Source organism: Tenebrio molitor, chromosome 4, assembly GCF_963966145.1.
Source record: "Tenebrio molitor chromosome 4, icTenMoli1.1, whole genome shotgun sequence".
Classification (NCBI taxonomy): Eukaryota; Metazoa; Arthropoda; class Insecta; order Coleoptera; family Tenebrionidae; genus Tenebrio; species Tenebrio molitor.
The window spans coordinates 15,286,383-15,299,476 of NC_091049.1; positions in this window are offsets into that span (position 1 = coordinate 15,286,383).

The following is a 13,094-nucleotide window of genomic DNA, read 5'->3' on the forward strand; positions in this document are numbered from 1 at the left end:
TTTCGATTCTTGCGCGTCACGGGCGGAACAAACGACTCGACGGATGCCTTGCGAGCCTCCAACGCGCGACCGATCCCCAACAACTCGTCGCGCGATCTAACGGGATGTACGCCGATTTGGCTCTGATAGAAAGGCGACAAATTCCGGAGGATGATCTTTAATCGCACCGGCTCCGCGACTTTGATGGTCAGTCGATCGAAGAGGCTGTCCATCACCGCCAGGTAGAGACCTATCGTCTCGTCCGATCCTTGCGTCCGTTGGCGGATCTCGTCGAACAGGCGATCGTTATAGTCAGCCGGCTGGAATTGCCCACGCAGCAACGTAACGAGCGAATTCCAATCGGTGGCGTTTTTCCGGTTCGCACGGTACCAGATCAAAGCCTTACCGGAGAATAAGTCGATGGCGCAATCGAAGAGGTCTTGCTTCGTCGCGTGTCGGGCCACCATCAGCTCTTCCACCCGCGCGAGAAATGCGCTCAACGACATATCTCGATCGTCTCCCGAGTACTTTACATTCCACTTAGAAATCGGTACCGACGGTGGACGCTGCACGGTGGGACTAGACGCGGCTCGCGGAGTGACTGGAGTTCCCACGGCTCCATCCACATCATCATCCGCGCTCGAAGTTTCGTCACCTGAACCTTCCATCAAATCGACGTCGACGACGCCCGCGGATTGGTTCAGACTCGATCTTTCGCGTCGTCTAGCTTTCGAGTTCGCCGTCGAATGCAAATTGAGGAGACTCACGATCAACCGAGACTTCCGCGACTCCTCAGCCGCCTCAGTAGCGCGAGACTTATTCACACGACCGAGCGCGTGCGCGATCTTGCTTATGATCTTCGCATAGGTCGCGTCCCGAACACCTTCGAAAGACTCTACTAAACCTCCTATTTCGTCCAAATTTTGGGCCACCGCTGTGACATCCTCCTCAAAGGTATAGGGATGGTCGGGATAGGTCAGTGGAGTAGGAGACTTTTCCAGCCTCAACAAATTGCGGAGGGTCTTCCGCATCTCCGCGACGGTTGCCAATCCTACGATACCTCGTATCTCTAATTCGTAGGACAGCTCGTCCGAAGCCAACCTATTGACCTCAAACTTTAAGGCCATCTCGAAAATGATCCGTACTCACACGCAACCACGTAGATCAACTAATTTCACAAATGAATAAAATGACTAAAGAAGGACGCAGACGTGCACAACGGAAAGGAGCGACTTGCTTCCGCTCTAAGTCAACTAGTGGTACACTCTAACACAATACGAGACATCGAACAGTAACAAATCCTTGTACCAGGAAATCAAAATTTTGTTGACGCTGGCCCCACGTTGGGCGCCAAAATTGCCACGATATTTTTCTAATTTGGGTCGGCGGTTGGCAATTGTTGCCGGTAGCTCAGTTTTGGGCGGGGTAAGCGAACGAATTAGCCAGACCCGAAAGACAAGAAGATAAGGGCGCCAGGATCCTCCGGCACTGATGCTTCGGGAGTATCCGGATCCGACGATACTCCGGGGCCGATACCCGAAAAGAAACACACGTGTCCCAGTTAACAAATTTAATCAAATTAGATCCTCTGGTACAATAAATATTTACGATAGGTGAACATAAAAAAATAATGTGTACAATTGATTGTTGGTAAAAAAAAATAATAATAAAATTACTGTTCGATGTTCGATTGCAGCAAACAAAAAAATTCAAGGAACGGTCCTGACCGGTAACGCACAAAATAAATTAAAACTAAAGATGAAATTCCCGCGAGCCGCCGACGATACTTGTACAAGCTCGGTGTGACCGCAAAACAAACGGTATCGAATTAAAACGCAACTCTTAAGTTACCGGCGTCGGATTTACAAATAATATTGTCAAAAAAAAAAATTTGAATTCCAAATTACACACACACACAAGATAAAACACGCGACACAAGAGAGAGAGATAGTGACACAAAAGAAGAGACGTTATCTCCTTGCCGAAAAAAACGGCTGCGGCCTCGAGAGAGGAGATACCCGGCACGAGCAAAATGGAGGCTCTGTTCCTGTAGGCGCGATATGATATTCGGGAACGATCTGACCTGAGCCTCCTGCGTCGTCCTTCGGCGTCCTGTGGGGTTCGCGGCTCGGCGGTCCTGCTGCCGTTGAGGCCGCTGCTGATTCCGGTGGAGATGAAAAAAAGAAGGCCAGAAAAACAGGAAACTCGACGGATCCGCTGGAACGGGTCCGGCAAAAGGTCCTCGTAAGAGATCCGCTTAAAAGACCCTTTCATAGAAAGAAGAGAACGCCATTAGGTAACGTACGACGGGAAAACTATGACTTACTCAGTCGGCGTGAGGTCTTTTTTTTTTTGGGGCGACGAAAAGCCAAAAAAAAAGTCCGTGACTCCCAAGATCCGGAAATTCCGATAGAGTTGGGGTTCCAAAAGGTACGCTATCCAGCACAAAACGAAGAACCACGCAACTCTTCTGACGGGCACAGGAGACTTCGTGAAAATCCCGAAAATCGGTGCGATCCACAAGAAAACGCTGCCACGAAGTTCACCCAGTCACGGTACTTTTTCGAAAGAGGAAGAGTGGCATCGAAACGCGAACTTATCGCCTTGCCCAAAAAAGTCTAACCAGTCTCGGTGAAGGAAAACAGACCTTAACAGCTGTCGACCGAAGGAATATCGAGAACCGACAGGTGCGTGCGTGGTCGAATTTTTGACGCGCGACAGCGGGACCGAGATAGGTTAGAAAAATCAAAACAAAGGCACCAAAAGGCCTACGCCGTCGATCGTCGATGAAAACCGTCGATCGAGACCGTCTCCAGGTGTTTTGGGAGATGAAGGGAGTTCCGTGAAAGAAGGAGAAAAAAAAAATGTCCAGGGACGAGAAGGTGAAGGGAATTTATGGAGTTGGTGTCAAAAAAAAAGGGAAAGGTAAGTGAACGGTACATTCAGAAGACCTACTCAACTCCGATAAACTCTAGGCCGTGAAGAAAGAAGAAGATAGGAAAGAGCGAAATTTTTCTGGCGAAGGGCCAAGGTTCGCGACCTGACAAACCCGACGGTATATAGCTACCGCCCCGCTGAAATTGTGAGGATAAGGGCACGATTCCAGCTGCCTCTTCAGCTGGGGCCAAACGAAAAGAAAACGAAGAAAAGCCGACAAGGAAAACCAAAAGAGAAGGCAAGGTAGAAAGGATTAACGACAACGACAAGCGAACGGGAGGATGAGGGATCGGGAACGAAAAGACACAAACAAAACGGTCGCGGTAACATGCGATTACTCTCAGCCTAACTGCGAGCGAGAGTTTACTGAATTCGTTACTTTTAAGGTTACTTTCGAGGTGTTCGAGTAACGATGGTGCATCCCCAAGCATTAGTGGAACCCATGGGCCTTCCACTCCGGCCAAATCCGCAAAAAAACGAAAAACGAACGGAATGAAATTTTCGAACCGTGACAATTTACAATCGCGCGGCGATTTAAATCGTAACAGTACCTATCAGATATTTTATAGTAAACCTTGTTCACGTTGAGTTGAACATTTCAAGGTCAAATACTTTAATTTTTTGGCTCTGTAATTATGTTTTGTAAGTAGTGACATGCAGCTAACCAACATAATGCGATTTAGCAATGCTTAATCCAACGTGAACGGTGAACCTGCATGTCACTATTTACAAAACATAATTATAGAGCCAAAAAATAAAATTATTTGACCTTGAAATTGTCAACTCAACGTGAACAACATATAGCTAATAGTTATTTGTGTATAAAAAAGATATAAATAAGTCTCTGTTATTATATTTAAAGGAGGGAGATCTGGTGGTATTTCAGGGTATTTAAATCCATTAAATGTAGACATCATAGGATTTTTTTTTTCAATAACGACTTCTTACACGTCAAGCACACAACAACTTCATTAATATCAACATTTGGTAATATATTATTGATAATGTCGGTGTAATGAGGAGATATGGGCGATAAGTCATTCTGAAACCATAGGCGATCGCAAACGGAGCACGCATATCCAAAAGAATTGCCTGTAAATTTTTCGAACATTTTACGAGCACCTTCATGACGATCATAATTTTTGTATCGTAAAACAGCCTCGTTAGCTTGCTCAAACATCGATGGATTAACAATGATTGACGTGTCTTCTATATTTGCCAAAATGGTACTGGTAATAGAGGAAGTTGGGGGATATTCGCGGGTTCTCCTACTTCCATTGAATTCCTTTCAGCTACAAAAATTACTTGTAAAATTATAATAATAGGTAACTATAAAAAGACGTTTATGATTTTTATTGACATGTTGCCTGCGATCAGCTGTAGTTCTTGAGCCCTTTGGTCGACCAGCACCTTATCTTCAACCTCCATGTTGACCTTAAAGTTTACATGTGTAATTTAATTTAAATCAATTTTAAAAATATATAATGTTTTCTGGGTCTTCGTGAAGTGCGAATAAAAACTATATTGTGTTTCTCCTGTAACAAGAGTTTTTTATTGATGCCTAACAATTTTTCTTAATCTACCCATCACCAAATTTATTTACAATATAAAACAATCTTACCTGTAACAAGAGAAACGGCATTAAAGCTATTATTCGCTTTCTTTCGTTTCGAACAATCTCGGAGGTTGGTCCCCTCTCTTGTTACAGGCTAACAACGACACGCCGCCATCTTTGTCGTCACATGTCGCGCGCGCCAAATTCAAATGTACCGAAGTACAAATTAAAAAGAACTAAAAAGAAGTACGACGAACTTTTTACAAATATAAACTGCCGCCGTAGAAGTAAACACCAGAAGTGACCAAGATAGGGCGCCCTCGAGGATCAAGACTGCGCGAGAACAGTAATTTTTGATTTGCATGGTTTTTCAGTTGGAATGTACTGGTTAGGGACTTCACTTGATTCCCAGTTCTTGAGCTGTGCAGACGTGATACGAGCGATAACGGAATTTTCTGAGTGCAATTGAATAGTTTGTGTTACTGTTATAAATTGCCTAACGCGTACTTGCGGTATTGTCATTTGCTGGTAATCTGTTTAAAACACCAGTCGCGTGGTGGACACGTGTGTACCACGGACAGGTGCGTCTCCATGGGTCGCCACCAGGTGGTGCGTTACAGTAAGGTAGTATAATAGTCTTCGCGACAGCACAGGCGCACAGGTATGTTATTTCTCTTTGTTATGCCGTTAGTTTCGGGAGACATCAAAATCGAGAGTATGTGAACATTTTGGGGTAAGGAAAAATCGTGTCAAGGTCAACGTCGCGGTAAAATACCGGGTAGACGGGAACCGTTGGGCGAGTCCACTTTTAAAGTTGAGTTAACAGGGGGGGGGGGGACCTGGGAATCCGTTGGTCGCGTCTATTTTCAGAGGAAAAATCAGTTAGGGTGAAGCCGGTGGGCGAGCCCATTTTCAAATATTGGGCTAACAAGGGAATAACCGTCAACCGATGATGTTGAGTCACCCATGAAAACAGAGAAACGGGTGTCCATCTAGGGAACGGCCATTCATTTGCCACAAGGAAAACCGGGGCACGTGTTTGGCCGAAGTTAAGCTGTAGACGCGTGGGACAGAGTTGCAATGAAAAACGAGTGCCTGCTACAAGAGCCGGACGTGGGGGGGCTGGTGTCATCTTGCAAGGCCCTTTCATGACGTGTGATCTTGGACGCAGAGTTGCTCGGCCGCCCCAGTGGACGGCCTCTGTTTCCTCATAATGCCATCTTTTGCAGTGGAGATTCGGAGGACACAAGTCGGGGCACTGCACCCAAATCGAATGAGTTAGGTGTCGCAGGGACTTGGACGACCCAACGCAGATAGGGTAGAAATTGGGGGTCTGGGGGGCGAGGGCCAGGTTAATTCCGCGACCAGAAACCCGGAAGCTGAGAGTCAAGTGTCATAGTCTTCATTTATGTCAGAAATTGGAATCTTTGTATTGTTGCATAACCAGATGTCATATGTTGTATTATTGAAAAGATTATGGTGCGCCATCGTTTGTGGATGATTTTTGGGGGCTTTACTCATCCCATTTACAGTGTCTATTTGTAATAGTTAATCAGTTTTTAACACATATGTATAGACAGCTCTCAATACTTCTTCGGCTAATGCATCGCATTAATATGGCTTCCGGCACATCTTCCTTGAGGTGTGAAAAAAAACTGTTTTTAGACTCTGTCATGACACTGGTCCCGTCACAAGCTACACCAATTACATTGTTAATCGGAATAGCAAACTTATTTAATCAATTTTTAATTCTCCATATAACTGTTTAGCACTACAATCTTTTGCATCCATATCAAGGAGCTCCAACAATTTAGTCTCTATCATACCTGAGATTTTACTCGGATATTTAGCTAAAAGGCATACATTTTTTTTGTCACCAATGTCGGTGGACTCATCAATCAACACTGCAACCTCAGTTTCTTTTAACTGTGCAACAAGTTCTGCTGTTTCCTGCTTGCATATTACATTCTTTATAATCTCTCTGCATTTTGTTGTTTTTAATTTTGTATCTTATACAATGTTACTGTCAGGAACGAATTTCTTTAAGTAGATCTGTAAAGTAGTCCACAGCCATAAATGCAACATTACGTTCATATTATAATTTCTGCTTTTTTTACCAGCATGTCGTGGTCATCATTTTTCTTTGAATGAAATGTTGAACAACGTGGTGTCATGTTCAAAGCAGCAATTTTTTTTTATGTTTTGCTCCGTTTGCATGCTTATCCAGCTCGCTGGTCCCTGCACTAAATTCTTTTGCACAAGCAACACATCTCAAAATAACATTAAGTCACATCTCACACTTTGTAAGTGTGAATGTACCTACTATCGGTGGAGTTAAAAAACTGGGACAAACATCAAATTTGTATCAAGTCAAAAATCACAAATACACATCGTGTAAATTCTCATTCTTACTTCCGAACGATTAATCATTTTTGTGAAAATTAAGGTTGCAAATTGCCAATGGACACTTGCAACTGAATGTTAATATCTATTAGATTTCCTACTTTTGTTTGGATTCTCACATTTTCCAAGCAGACCTTTGTATTTTGGGTTCTGTAGTCAACCTTCTTGAAATGTTTTCTTTCCTCGAAGTCGTACACGTTTTATTTTTTTAGAACATGGTTCTTTTGAACTCGATTCAGTTGAATCTTCGGTTGAACTCATGTTCTCTAATTATTGAATGCAAATGCAATTAAAAATTAAACACTACACCAACCACACTTTTATGTTTCAATTAGATGTACAGGTGTCCCAAAATTGGCGTACAAACTACTTACTACCTTATCGAGGATGTTTAAATGTACATAAAAAAATATGGGAAAAATTTTTCCGACAAAAAAATCAATTATTTTTATTATTATTAACGCTAATGCAATGTAAACAAAGATATATTCGTACATCATTACCTTGCGATGTTACCGTAGTGCATTTAAAATAATTTTTTTGATTTCCAAAGCTTCTAAATTCTCTATTGTGCAGGATTAGATATTGGTAGTGAGTGATCTTGTACTTTGTGATAATATGTACGATTAGACGTAGCTGTCATGACAATTTTTCTGTCGTTTACGGTAATCTCTTCTACACCGTAGTGCACCGTTAGTACGCCATTTTTGGGACACCTTTATATGTATAATTATAATAACCATTAACCAAACTGCAGCGGAGCGGGAGAGCAGAGCATCAGGTCAGATGGTCAGGTGATGCACACGGCACACCTGCGCACACGGACTCAGAGACTCGGACGGAGACAAACACTAATGGGACAAAACAAAAAATAGAGCACAGAACATTAGACTACTAGACAGCACAGCTAGACAGTTGACTTTCCAACAACTCCAACTCGGCCAACGTAGTAAAAAAAAGCCAGATTGTGTCACCAAGTATCACGATTTAACAATTTTGAAATATAACCAGAAATACACACATTTTAGCAAATATCTCAAATTTTTTCCAAATTCAAATTTTAGGAGCAAGTTTCTCACCAAATGAGTACACTGACCGGCGTACGAATGCACTCACTACACTATAGGCGAAACAAATGACCGATCGTGGCGCTGTAATCGTGACAAATATGGCCGTCGTAAGAAGTACATTACGTTATTTCGTTTCTGTTTTTGTTATTGTGTACGATGGTGTACCTTAGTTTTGAGGATGTTTTTTTCTTATTTGGAGGCAGTACCCTCATCTCAGTGTGTTGGGAAAGGGCAGAGAGTCTTAAAAAGTGTCACCAGAGTGGTTTTATTTGCTCTGTGCCTGAAAACTTAAGCATCCATGCTTTATGTCTATCAACTTTTTCTTTTAATCCAAATCTGTTAAAATGTAGGTACCAATTTAATGAAAAACTAAGGAAGATTAAACATTCATATTGAATGAACTTTTGAGGTTATAGATTTACTTGTTAGTTATTAGCCGTTGACGATTGTTTTAAATACGCAGCAGGCCAAGATATTTTTTTGTTAGATTGCAGTCACGTCCTGTCACATACTACGTGACAAAGAAAGGTAAACACCCAGTACTTATAGTTTTATTTCAATAAGTTTTTGCGGGCAAATGTGTTTTGGGTCAAATAAGAATAAATAACTGAATCGGTGAGTCCAAGGACAGTATGAGTCCAAAAAGTCAGTTTTGAGATAATCGATAAAAACTGAATAGATTTATAATTAATGAAGATATTACTTTGGCCAGTACAGAAGACTTGTAGAACCGCTAAAGAATAATGTTTTAGCCCAAAAATATTTATGAAAAACTAAACTGAATTAAGATACAAACAAAAAAACTTCATGGACTTGTACTGTTCTTGAACTCAATTATTTTCAGGCAGTATTTTGGTAAATTTTAAGGGTCAGTGAGTTAGTTGATCTTAAAAATTAATCACCAATTAAGAGTATAGTAAACGATACGACATTTTGATCAAGTTTTGTTTTATTCAGTAACTTATATAATAATAGAAAATGAACAAATATTAAATTTAGTGAGTAGTGTTATCTCATTTCGCTTCTAGTCGTCGTCGAGATTACTATTTGTCGTTTTCCATGAAGTCACATAATAATAAAACTCCAGAACCTCCCCTGTAATGTACTGCATCACCTTCTTTACGTCATTTACCTTATTTTGGTTGATGGGAACTGGTTCCTTATAAGCACGTCCAGTGGGAAGTGAAGGACTACGTTTGTTTTGTTTCAGTAGTTTAAATGAATGCGAAACTAAACCATCAATGTACTCGTAAGTGGTGACATATCCAGGGTTTGAACTGTCATAAACGAACTGCCTGTAGCTCGAAATTGCAAAATTGTCTTTTCCTGCATTGCCACCAGTCGCAGTTGAGCTGCAGTTCTTTTTGTAACTGTTGGGCCACCAGTTTTTAAAGTCAATAATATCTTTATAGGTAATTTGTTTTACAGTAAATGGGTTATTTTTTCTACAAGATGTCATCATTTCCTCATATTCTTCTGGGATGTATACACGGTCATGTTTTCTAACCAATCTCTTCAATGTTCCAAAATCCCTGTCACAGGGCAAAAACGAGTGTCCTCTTACGGGGAAGTAATGATAGATTTTCTTGAAACGTTTAGTAGCTTGCAGTGCCAAGAGAAATCTAACCATTGTGTTATTACGATTCTGCCCTGGACATCCATCACAAAATATGTGCAATTCGGTTATATCTTCAGAAACGTGACTTTTTATATAGTCATTTAGAAAAGTGCATACCTCATCAGGTCCTTTTCGGGCTTGGCCCTCATGGTAAGTATAAAAATGTCCAGTATTGTCTTTAATATTATGCACTTCAAACGCGTATACCCACAGTTGCCGAAAGTAGAATATCTCTTGGACTGGTATGTGTGGCAGGGGTAAATTTTGTATATAATCAAATGTTATTGCTGCCACGTCAGCTCGTTCAGAACAGAGTTGCTTGATTTGCTTTAGTTTAGTATAAAATTTCTTTGCACGTCTCTTGTGCACCATTAATTCTGCAGCAACAACTCGCTTGGCGTTATCGTTAAGATTTTTATCTTTTAATTTCGCACCTAATCTTTCACACTCAGAACATACATCTACTTGAGGTCTTCCAAATTTTAGAGCATAATTTTCATTAAAATATTTTAAGTAAAATTCATATTTTAACAAGTGTTGCATGTCTGGAAATTTTTTAACAAAGAGATTGTGCATAGTTTTCACATTCAAGGTTGCATCTAAGTAATGTTTTGTCTTAGCTGAATAATGTGATGTCTTAAGTGGAAAAGATTCGATATGTTCTTTTATTTTTAAAACAATAGTGTCTGATATAGCGCGTGGTCTATTGTTATGTAGTCCTCTCAAATCCTTTGGTGATTGTCCTGCTGCGAGTAGTGTAGTTAAGCGCTGCACTTGAATATGCGATATGGCATGCAGACTCATGAAGGCTTGTTTGCATACGAGAACACGATCAGAATTTTTCAAGACATGGTATGCAAAATTTGTAGGTCTAGATTTAACACTTTCTTCTGAACGTGGTCTACGTCTCTGAATTGGTTTAAGTTCAATGAGCCCTTGCAAAAACGTATCGTGTTCATTTTTAGGCCTACCATCGTACAATTTTGCTATCACAGCGTTCTTTTCGTCGTTAGTAAACTGATTAGTACATTTTCGTTTACACCTAATTAAAACAGAAAAATACCTGTTAGTAATTTTATTCTTTGCAGACCTAAGGTTCTATGAGCTTACATGCACGAAGGTCCAGACTTTTTTGCTTCAACTCTTTTCTCCGCCGTGGTATTATAGGCCTGACCAAGTGAACGGGCAAGCTTTATTTGATTGTTTTTCCAAGTTTTGGGATTTCGTTTTCTCTTCTTACTCCCATGCACACTGTCTTCATGATCACTACTGTCACTAGTTGACATGGTCTTTTAAGCCAAATACACACAATAGTCACAATTGGTTAACACCACGCTATGGTTTCTAGGCGACTGTTTTAGGTTATGTGCTATGACCGCGCCATTCTCCAACTTTACACTATTGTGACGTTTCTGAGAGCAAGAACAGTTTAAGTCCTGGACTCGTACTGTTCTTGGACTCATTGCTATAAATGGGAAGCGTATTCTCTCATAAAGATCGTTCGTTGCGTACTGTTCTTAGGCTCATTCGATGAGGGAACCAATTTTATTAACTTTGGCTATCTTGACTCAGTACCGCCATTTTGTGACTCATACTGTTCTTGGACTCACCGATTCAACTATTTTGAACCAAATAAAGGCAAAGGGACCAGAAAATCATAGTTTGGATTTAATATTTTCCATATAAGTACAGTTTTAAAGTAATTTCAAATGACTAATGCCATAAAAGTGCTGTTGCAAAGGCAAAGTGGTTTTTTGCAACTTGAATTAACTTTAGTAAATAGTAAATACACATGTAACAACCACGAGGTATACTTCACAAAGTAATTCAACCAGGTTCCGCCAGAGGTCACTTTAGAACATTTCGTTCTAAGGTACTATATCTTTAGAAGGTAGCGCCATTCCGCTCCACAATTTTTCGCCTCGAAATTAAAAGAGATGGCATTATCGATAAATCCCGTGAGTGTGACAAAGATAGAAGTATACACAATTTTACGGGATGTTTGTATCGAGTCAAACAGATTCTATCTTTTTTTATTATAGATTTATATTTTTTTCAGTAAAGTACAATCTATTGCACCAATAACACGTGGAACTCTTGCTATTTGATACATCTTTTCACTTTTCAGCACTTCTGTGCATTTCTTCAATATTCTCATACATGTTAACGTAATTTGGACGTAGAGAAGCAATAGCTTCAGATACTGTTTTAATTATCCGACATGCAGAAGATGTTGGACACCGGAAAAATCGGAAACCGATCATTGCATACTTCCACTTGCATAAAATCTAAGGGCCAAGAGCAACTGAGCAACTAATTTTAGGCTTCCTCTATAATACGTATAGGTACTCGTATAAAGTAAAACTTAGTTCCTCTGAACAAAAATAAACACGATCTGTAATTTACCTATTTGTAGCAGGTCTAATTCGATCTTGAATCTGCCCAAGTAGAATATAAAAAGTATCTTTATTACCTAATTCGAAACCTTTGAAAAAAAATTAATTTGTCGAAAATTTCTAGGTATGTAGTTTTTTCTTTAACTATACCTTTTTAGTCTCCGTACAAACCACATATCATTTTCATTCCAAGCGAAGATGAACTACATACTTGTATTAATCGCATTCATTTTTATGATTAAAAAAAAAAATTTGACAAACATGTGAGGTTAATTGTAGAATTAAATTTTTAATGGGCCAAAATTGTGGCATTAACGTTAATGAAACATTAACTCCTAATGGTACATTAAAACAAATTATGAAATCACTTTTTAATTTAATGGTACCATTAAATATTAATGGAGGATTAATTCTGATATGAAATCGGCCCCAAGAGAAATAACGTTTTTCATGTTGTGTAACTAGAATTTTCAGAAGTAATTTTGAATGCCTAAGGTTGGTTACTATGAATTGAGGGATTAAGTTCAATTAAATATGCCGACAGAAACCAAAATTGATTGTGAAACGAAAAATCATCTATCACTTAGCGAGGCATTAGTCATTAATTTGCAACTGTGACAAGGAATTAGCCACAGCCTTACTTTTTTGAGATATCTTTTGTCTGCCACCAGAAACCACATAGCCCCCAACCTAACCAAATTTATGGCAACCTAGTATCGAATATCCCTAAATCCAGAGAGTAATTTATTTTTGACACGATTGTAGCACAGTTATTAACTAAACTGTCACAATCAGTCTAAATAAGTTTAAATGTAGGAAGGGCGGTTTCACACTTATGACTGTTATGTCAAAAATTTTGTCTGGTTTTTTTTACTCTCCACTGTACAGCTGGTTTCAAAAAAATCGGGAAATGAAAATTTTCCTAATGTAAATTTGGTTTTGTCGATTTGTCAATTAATTGTCTAATTGACAATACCTATCAAGTGATTTTTAAAAATGTGATTGAATTTTGACGTTAAATCTAACCTATCTCCCGTAAGAAGGTTTCACACTATGGAAAAATTGCAAAAATGTGTCAATTTTATTCTGACAGTTCCCGTTTTTTTTGCAGCCAGCTGTAAGTGCCTTGAAAGTCC